This window comes from Podarcis pityusensis (genome assembly GCF_964106645.2).
Source record: "Podarcis pityusensis genome assembly, chromosome: 6".
Lineage (NCBI taxonomy): Eukaryota > Metazoa > Chordata > Lepidosauria > Squamata > Lacertidae > Podarcis > Podarcis pityusensis.
In genome coordinates, this window is record NC_138030.1 from 35,632,311 (window position 1) to 35,642,260 (window position 9,950).

The 9,950-nt window shown below is 46.3% G+C and overlaps 1 protein-coding gene across 2 annotated transcripts in view; it reads left to right on the forward strand.

Annotated features, from left to right (window-relative positions):
- The first annotated feature begins 1,048 nt into the window (after positions 1-1,048).
- Positions 1,049-9,950, forward strand: part of RHOC (ras homolog family member C) — a 41,150-nt gene continuing 32,248 nt past the window's right edge. Inside the window, exon 1 of one of the 2 annotated variants that reach the window (XM_081009931.1) lies at positions 1,049-1,202. The gene's annotated coding sequence lies outside the window, so the exon portion shown is untranslated. Of the gene's footprint in view, positions 1,273-9,950 lie in introns of both variants that reach the window. The other variant, XM_081009932.1, reaches the window with a different exon arrangement.

Below are 9,950 nucleotides of genomic sequence, written 5' to 3' on the forward strand. Positions count from 1 at the left end.
CTGCCACCCAAAACTTCTGTTGTTGCTCCTCTGCTGTGGAACGCCCTATTCTCTGCTATACATGAAGGAGAAAAACCAACCCATCATATTGTCCAGGCTTTCCCTGACCCATAAGATCAGACTGTGTTTATCTTAATGAATTCTGGTTTTTATATGCTTTTTATAGTACAGCTTTTTGGCTGCATTTTTAAAGGCTTTTTTAGGATGCATTTTTGTTTTCATGGTAGTGTTAACTTTTATACTGCACACTGCTCCGAGGTGTTTTTGTTTTTTTGCTTTTTTAAGCAGTGCATTATAGAAATGTTTGAAACAAACCACTTTTTCCACACCGGTCAGCTGCCCCTGCTGTAGAAATCTCTCGCTTACTCCAACCCACACCCTCTTCTGTCCATCCGTTGCTGCTCGCGCACGGCTCCTAGCGGCGTCCTCCCCACCCCTCACCCTGACCTACCCGCACGCCTCCCTCCTATCATGTGCCCAAACGCTGACTCAGCCGTGGCTTGGCCTCCCGAAGCATGTGCGCTGCGCCTCCCCTGTCCACTGGGGGAGCAAAGCCACCATCCGGCGGGAACTGGGCTTCCAGCGACTCCATGGGCGTAGCCGGGGGGGGTAGGGGGGCGGCAGCTGCCCCCTGATCAAGTCTATAAATAAAAATACTTAACTAACTAACCAATGGCATTGCAGATAACTCAGTTCTGCCTCCCCCCCCCCCCCATAAATCTCTGGCTACGCCCATGCGCGGCTCCCAGGGACTTCTCACCCGCTGCAGAACTGAAGGGTGGCTCTCCCGCCAGCAATGGTTCACATCTCCCCAAGAAGCGTCGCGCCGAGCCCCCCCCCCCCCCAGCTTGGGATCCACGTCCCCTCTCGATTCCGCTATTACTCTAGAGATCATGGGGTGGAGAAGCGCGCTCTACGTATGTTCAGAGGAGGCGAGCTTCCGCGCGCCCTGATGCTCTTGCAACAGCGACCCCTCGAGAAGGCGCCTCTGCGCGCCCGGCCACTTCCAGACGCGGCCCCGGGCGGCGCGACCCTCTCCCGGCGGCCCCTCCCCGAGGCGGGCCGGGAGGCGGCCTCAGCGGCAGTGTCAGCCCCACCAAGCGAGCCCGGTCCCGCCTCTCCGCTCCCCGAAGGCTCGCGCTTAGTCAGGACGGACCGAGAGGCGAGGGAGCGCGGCGGCCGGAGCCTGACTCCGCTTTAAGGTAGCTGGCAAGGCGAGGAGGGAAGCTCGGGATAGGTTTGGCGGCCCGGCCCGGAGCGCCTTTCCCGTAGGTTAGTGAGCGTGACCCTAAAGTAGCCTGGCTTGAATAGGAGAAGAGCTGAGAGGGAAATGCATGGTAGGAGTTGGCACGGCTGGAGGAAGCGAGAGGGGGGCGCGCAAGAAGGCAGGGTGGGGTAGCAGGTTTTGGAAGTGCGGTATGTATCTCTCTGTATCTGTAGATATATCCATGGGACAGGTTCAAGTCAGCCCTTGGAAGGAACCCAACCCAAATCGTTAGGCATGCTTACTCAAAAGTAGACCCCGCTGTTGAATGGTGTTTAGTTTCGCGTGAATGCGGGGTGCGGGGGAGAGCGTGAGCAAGTCCCACTGAGTTCGATGAGACTTACTCCTTAGTAACCGCGGCTAGCCTTGTAGCCTTAGTCATCCTTGAAAACTCTGCCGTGGTATTTGCTATCAGGGTGGTTAGCAGAGGTGGAGTGGAGCAAGTGAGGGTTGCCAAGTTATTTCAGGTTAATGCACGATCTGAATGCACGTGGGTGTGATGCTGTGTCCTTTGCATGGGGGAGGAGGGCACATGCAGTTTCAATGTACAGGATCCAGTGAGCAATGGGGAGAACTGGGGGCAGTTGCTGGAATTTTTCTCCTATGTGGGTTGGAAGGTGTGAAGTGATCTAGGCACGGGCGGTGGAGAGGTAATTGATTTGAAAGTAACTCTAACAGATGAAACACATTTCTGATTCCCACAGAATCTTAAAAACAGTAGTGAGATGGACTGAACACCGTGTGTGTGTGTGTGTGTGTCCCCAGTGGCGTAGCGTGGGTTGTCAGCACCCAGGGCAAGGCAAGTAATTTGCACCCCCTAACCCATGGATTTGCGCCCCCTAACCCCCAGATGTTGCGCCCGGTGCGGCCGGCCCCCCCTGCACCCCCCACGCTACGCCACTGTGTGTCCCCATCCCTAAATGCCTGGAGGACTAAAAAGGCAGCTTCATTCAAAAGCTTACTTTCAAAAGCAATGGAAAGCAACACAAGTCTCTTGCTGGAGACCATTGAGGGGCCACCCCAGAAAAGGCTCTGTTTGTACTACCTCACCTCACTTGCTAAGCATAAGGCAAAAATTGTGAAGAGTTATTTTTTGATCTCTAAAGGCAAGGTGTTGTGCCTTGAGCCTAGCTGCTCTCTGCTCTCTGCTCTGGCCTTGAAAGTGCATCCTGGAATTATGAAGACTAAATACCTTTTCCTTGTCAAAGAGTCACAGTAATCTTTGCATGCTGTAAGGCACTCTCTTTTTTTTTTTGTTACTACTTCACACATTTAGGCACTGAACCATGGCTCTGATTAATAATTCCATTTGATTGGTTGCCATTTTAATTCCATTATTTTGTCACGTTCCCAGAATGTTGTTTTAAAATGTGAATCCCGTTTGCCTTTCCTTGTGTTCAGTAGGTGAAGAATTTCTCTTCACTGATTTGGACAGGAATTGGGATGGGTTGAATCTGTTGGGAGGAAGTTGGAAAAGCACAACTGCTAGTGAGTAACTGAGGATGGGTGGGAGCTCTGATAAGCAAAAAAAAAGGTGAATAGTGGGTCAGGGAAGAAAAGTAGCACATTTTCTAACTGCTCCCTGCTTTTTGTGTTAATATATACTCACCAATGGATGGTTTTTTAAAGGGTGCTTAATGGGAACAGCATATTCATATATGGAGAATTTGGTTTGAACCAAACAGGCACTGTGATTATTTCTTTTTCACCCCTGCTCCTCATTCCCTGTTTGCTGCATACCTTTCTGTGTGGCTGTTGCATTTCCTTGTTTGAGGATTCCTGTGAAACTGGCTTGCCATGTGATATGGACAGTGATTCCCTGTGTCCTTTAAATGCTTGCTTAGCTCACATTCGGACATTTATATTGGGGTGGGAAGGAGGTTGTGCTAATAGCTTAGGAACAAGAAAGCATTCCAGAACCATGACTGAACAGTGCCTCTCTCTCTGTGTCTCTCTCTCTCTCCCCATCCTCCCTCCCTCTCCTTGGAATTTGGCAGCCAAGTCCTTTCATTGCAAACCAGGCTCCCTAAATCCTGCCCCAGCCTTTTAGAAAACACCCACTGAAAATGGCAGTAGCATTGTCAGGTTGCTTCACAGGGATATTTGTGACTGGCAGATGCTTTTGTGTCTGTTGTGGGATTCCAGCATATCTGTTAGTTAATGGATAAAAGACAGCTTTGCACTCTGGAGTAAGGAATATATATATATATACATACATATATATATATATATATATATATATATATGACACCATTAAATAGGTAACTTGTTTAAGTCTATAATTTTCTCTGTTTGAATATTATAGATGAGTCTTATTTTCACTGTGTGAAGAAGCATCTTGTATGTAGCTTCAAAAAGGGGGTTCCAATAGTTTTTTAAACTATGGGCCATCCTTGCCAGCAGACTTTGGACATGCAAACCACCAGGGAAGTTTTGCTGGGCAAGCACTATTGAAACTACTTTGAACTGCATAAATAAATTCTTGTTCAACTTCTCTTCACTTCTGGGGGGTTGTGCTGCGAAAGAGAGATTAGAAAGCTCTTTATTGAAGCTGCTTCCAAACTGGCAGAACTTTGTGCTTCCCAATCATTGCTCTATGTGTAATTGTTAACTTTCTATGCTTCAGGGAATACGGAGGATAACACTTTGTGTGTGTGCATCCCACTATGTTCCATCTGTATGAGTGCGTGTGACATAACAGTTTGAGTAGGGAAGCAGCAACTCTGAGCATGCTTTTAAAAAAAATTGAATCAATTTTAATTTGTGCTAAAGCACTTTTTATTTAGGCATCGTCATTGTGTGCTTTCTTTGAATTGTTTTAAAGGTACTCTAAAATATTTGCAAAAGGGAAAAAATAGTATGGTGCTAAAATAGCACTGACTGAAGGGCTTATTTGCTTTAAGTGCTTCTGCGTGAACCTTTTAACTTTTTTTTAAGACAGAAAGGCATTTTAATGCAAAAGAAAAAATTGATTTAGGGCCCAGTCCTATGGTTCCCTGGGAACATATAGACCAGGGGTCAGCAAACTTTTTTAGCAGGGGGCCGGTCCACTGTCCCTCAGACCTTGTGGGTGGCCGGGCTGTATTTTTTTCGGGGGGGGGGGGGATGATGCAAGAGCACCATGAGCCCCGGTGGCTGCTTACCTGTGTCTTGCGAGCGACAGGGGCTGGCGTTGGCGTCTGCAGAGGGACGATGAGCAGTGCACGAAAGGGCTCCGGAGAGGGGCTGCTTAAAATGGCGCTGCTGCTGCTGGCACCAACAAAGCCCAGCCCCCTTCCTCCTCTAGGCAGGGCGGGGAGAAGCCAGGTGGAGGGAGGAGATGCCGCCACCACCGCTGTGTGAGGGAGAGAGAGGGAGAACGCGTTCGCTGGCGATCCACGCAGCGATTCCCGGACCATCCGTGGGCCGGATCCAGAAGGCAATTGGACCTGACCCGGCCCATGGGCCTTAGTTTGCCTACCCATGATACAGACAAACCATGAGCTGTAACCAAGGTTTATTCTTGGGTATACAGCTCTGTTTGTCTGAATGAAACAAACCATGAGCCCAGGTTTGGATGGCATGCTAATCCGAATCATAACTCTCAGCAGCAGAGGGAATAGGGAAGGAGTGACTGTTTTCTTCTCTCCAGGAACCCTTAGATTTGTGCTTTGCCATGCTTTGGCTTAGTGTTATGTGGAAACTATCTCTCTGGTAGATCCTCCATAAAAAGTGTATTGACAAAGCATGACTATTCTACCTGTTGTGGAAGCATCATTGAACACAACTTTCTATACTTACCTAATGAATCTGCATTGAAATTTGGGGAAGTGCAGAATTAAGAGTGTTCCTTTCCCAAAAGGTTTTCAATTTGACTGTTGCAAACCAAATATTGTTGCTTCTTGTTGTAGAGAAATTTAAAGAAACATGATATTGGGCAAATATTGAATGACTGTCAGGCCAATAACAGTAAAGCACTCCACTTGAAACTCAGAATTATGCATTTGCTTTAAGTGGGAGAGATACATTTTAAATAAATTGCCAAGTTCACTTCTAGGACTTGAGTGTGTTCATTTGAAATGCAGATCATATATCTCCTGAGTGGAATCAGAAAATTGAGGGTTTTTTGCATGTTCCTTGGTTGTGTGTGTGTATTTAAGCCCAGTGGTCAGATCCCCATGATACATTGAAAATGCTGTTATACCACTTTAACAGTTGGATAATCCAGGTAACTTTATTTTGTTAAGGTTGCTGGAAATTGTAGATCTGTGACTTAACAAACTACAGTTCCTACGGCTATTGCAAGGAGACCATGATTGCTAAATAAGAGTGTGCTTTAAATGTATGATGCGGATATGACCAGTGTTTCCCAAAATAGCAGTTTGCTTATCTGAATCTTGGAGGAACCACTATTTTGAAGGCTAAATTAAGTCTCTCAACTTTTCTTCCCACCCACCCACAGCAGTGTGTCCTCTTGCATCCTGTACAGCAATCCCTTCAGCTTGTTCATAGGGAGGTGTCTATCACTGCAGTCCAGTGGACAGTGTCAAGCTTGAATGGGTTAACAGAGCTTAGACTGCATTTAGTCACACAGATATCGCAACAGAGGCAACCCTTCTTTCCAAAGATTTCATCACATCTCAACAGAGGACTGGATCTAGAAAGATAAAAACCATTGCAAACCTGGGGAGGGAGGAATTCATTGTTTTCTGGATCTGACATTCAGATCTATTTATGTGAAGCTCAGGCGACAAGTGAAATACTCAGTAGCATCGCCGCCTTGCCAAAATGAATGAATGTGGGCATTGTCTTCATTGAAAGAGAAATTATTCCATAATCTTGACTGGAGTGTAAATCTGGGAGGAAAAAAGAGAGCGTTCATCTGAGTGTGTGTTTGTTTAACTTACTGTAGCTTGGCCTGCTACAAAAAAAAAATTACTTCTAAAAAGTAAAGTATAGGATACAACAAAACAAATGCTTACTCAAAGCAATCTGACTAGTTTGGCTGCTCTGAAAAGTTAACTTTGTCTCCAGCTTTGTTGTGACATTTGACAACAAGGTTCCTGCACTGTAAATCTGAAGTCAGAACTGTGGGGCACGTGTGACTTACTAGCACATGCCCTTTCAGGCTTATACCTTGGGCAAAACATGCAAAGTTTCGTGAATACTGTGATCCATCCCTCTTCCTCTGCTGATTCATGTTTTAAACCTCCTTTCCGTAAGGGGTAATAATAATCTTTTGTGGATGTGCAGATGAGAATCGAGAACTCTTAACACAAACAAACAAACAAACAAACAAACAAACAAAATTCATAAACTCAGCCCTGCATGGTAATGTGTTGGTCAAGACACATTCAAACCATAGTCGGGCCAACTTAAACATTTGGTAGAGGCCTATGGCTGGGGTCCTGTCTCTCTACTAAAAGCCTGAAAAGGGTAGGTGCTTGCTCTTTCCCTCCAACCTATCTTTTCCTCTCCTCTCCCTCCCACTGCTGCTTTTCTGTTAGCCACAACAAAAGATGTACTTGGGGGCCACAGCTAGAGAAAAGAGTGCAATTTGGGGCTCCAGCTTGTCCTGCCAGTTTCTCCTGGGAAAACCCAATCTTTTTCACTGAATCCAGTGGAATTTTCCATGGAGTGATGCTTGATCTGATTCAATGTTAAAGAGTGGGCTTTCCTGGGAAAAGCACCAGGGCAAACAGAAAACATCTCTGCCCCATTCTTTCTAGGCACAGGACAAGCAGAAGTGTGGATGAGCCCTTAGAGTGGATAAAGGCTGATTTGGAAGCAGGGAAGGGATCCTTAACATTTTCTGCACCTGAACAATTCTTCAGTTGATGCATCTCCCAGGGAGTAAGGTGAAGTGGGATGCAGGAAAAGGTTTGAATCTTAAAGTTGGAAAGAGTCTGCTGGTGGTCACCTAGCCCAACCTCCCGTTTGATGAAGGATCTGTAATGCAGGGCATTACAAATCCCTGACAGGTGGCTCACCAGCCTCACCACCAGTGAATCCCACCACTTCCCAAGGCAGACTGTTGCACAGTTGTTGGAGATTAAATAGCCGCCTTCTCTCAAAATCTCATTTTCTCTTTCTGCCAGTTCTTAGGTGAGAGACAAAGACTCAGATTCCCAGGGCCAGCTGTCCTGCCAAATGACTAGCTCGGCCCTTAAATCCCAGTTCCCTTAGATCACTACTGTAGTTCTGAATTGTGTGCCATGGCACACTTGTGTAGTTGTAAGAATTGTCTGTGCACAAATATATAAATAAATTGAGATCCTGGAGAAACCAGCTCAGGAGAGAGGAGATGCCAGATGCATCTATGCATGAATTGCTGATCTCTGGTCTTTTCTGCTTCTGTTTGGTTTTTGCTAGTTGGGTGAATAATTCTACTGCATTGCATGTGATGGTTAATCCTATGACTGCTGCTGCTGCTGCTGCTGCTGCTGCACAGCAGCCTGTCTCTTGCACCTTCATGTCAGGAGCAAGCTGTGCACCAGAATGTGGGTTGTGTGGATTTTCCTTCATGGGGGTGGGTGTGTTAAAGTCTAGCCCAAGAAAGAGAGGAACAGGACACTTTCCTTGCCCAAATTCCATGCCTCATTTTTGGGGTGAAATTGTTTTTCAAAAAGGGCGTGGCGGTGAAGGGTTCAGCATCCTCTCCTACCTGCCTTTACTATACAGTACTTTAAATTGCCCTTTGCCCCAGTTTATTGTGAAAAAAGGTGACAGGTTAGAGCCGTAGCTGGGGGGGGGGGGCTTGCCAGGTGTTTTGCCCCAGGTGCAGCCTCCAGAGGGGTGCCACTGAGGCTTCCAGGCTGTGTGTGTGTGTGTGTGTGTGTGTGTGTGCAAATGTGCAAATGTGCATGGGTGATGCCAAAATGGGTCTTTGTCCTGGGTGAAATAAAGCCTATTTTCGCCCCTGCGACTAGTTACACATACAGGAGCATAGGATATTGGGCTCTTTAGAGCATAGGCAAATCCTATATGTTTTTGTTTAGAATGCTTATAACACACGAGAGGCTCTCAAAGCATCTTACAAGAGATTCTTACAATAACAACACATTCAGATCTGATGAGGAGCAGAAATCACATGGCAGTATTTCCTGCCCTCCTCCTCGCTTTGCCCTGGTGTTATAGCACACAGTAGCTCCCACCAAAATCCTCTGAGGCAAGGAAGTGATGCTGAGTGGCTAGACCTTGCTCTGTATGTCATGGAATCAGAAGTATTGTTGTATTTTCTAAAAGTAAATCTTTGGGGGTGTGAGAGTGAAGTGTGCTTCTTGGTTTTAATTGAGCAAAAAGTGTTCCTCAGTTTCCAGACATTTATGAGATGCATTCAGATTATTTCAAAACACAGGTTTTTATGGGGTAGAGGGCACTTGCTTCCTCTGTTTGCTGCTTTTTCCTTGCCAGAAATGACAGAGTAGTCCCAAGAACTGCCGGGTTTTCAGTCCCAGTAAGTGCATCACCTTTTACAAGGCTGCATCTCAAACTTTATGGGCTTTGATAAAGAACAGGCTTGTCAGTTTTGTACTTGTTTGAAAGCTCATGTCCGAATATATTTCCCAGTTCATCTTTTATGCCCCTGGTGCTATAAATGGTAGAAAGGAAATGTTCATGTTCAGGAAGTGTGTTTGTTTCTCTTGATGTGTGCTAAAATAAACCTTATAACATGAAGATGAACGAAGCATAAACTTCTCCACTTTGTTGCTTGGGCTTCAACATCACGTGCGCTGCTTGGTGTTTTGCAACAGGAGGCGAGGAGTTTTGTGTTTGATTCTGCTAAATGGAATTTGGCAGCACAGATTTTTAAAGGATAGACCTATCTGGTTCACTTGACCCAATGATGGTTGATCTGCTCCAGGCTTCTCAGTGTGTTTCCTAGCTAGCACAGGCATACACCTGATACCTGAAGCAGAGCTGTAGCTGGGGGGGGGGTAGCCAGGTTTTTTGCCCTGGGTGAAGTCTCCAGGGGTATTGAGGCTCCCAGCCTGTGTGCGTGTGTACACAAGTGTGCATGGGGGCAGGGAGTGTGCCAAACTGGGTATTTGACCTGGGTGAAAAAAAGCCAGGTTTCACCCTTGCCTGAAGAAAAGATGTGGCACGTTAATGGGAATGAATTTTATTGCATCATTTTACAATGTGAATGGCTTAAAAGCTACAGACTTTACTAAGGCTAGCGGAGGACAATGAAACAAAATATATACAACTTCCATAGGTTGTGATATGTCAACCATGTTCAAAAACTGTCTGCTCAGATAACTTTAGATTGACCTCCAAAATGTCACTTGATAACTTTCAAAATGTCTCTTCCATCTGTCATGTCATGATGGAATTGCCTATTGCCACAGGAAGAGTATGTTTCCTGAACCTGTGTTTGCTGATGTAACGGTGATGGTAGGGAGAATCAGTGGCTGTTTCCCCCCTTTTCTATCCACTTATTGTCCCTTGCAGATGCCCTTAGTTTCTCTTTCTCCAGTTGAACTGGTTTCTTGTCTCACATCCTTCAGTTTGGTAGGGGAGGGGAGAGGAGAGGAGTTTTAAGCAGCTGCAGGGGTGCCAACTACAATAAAATATTGGAGGGTCCAGGTAAGCTCCATCCCACATAATCAATCACATGACACAGTGCACACACATTGTGTGAATGGCAATTCCCATCAGCTTTGGGGGGGCCCCCTCCATTATTTTATTGGGGATGAAGACCCCT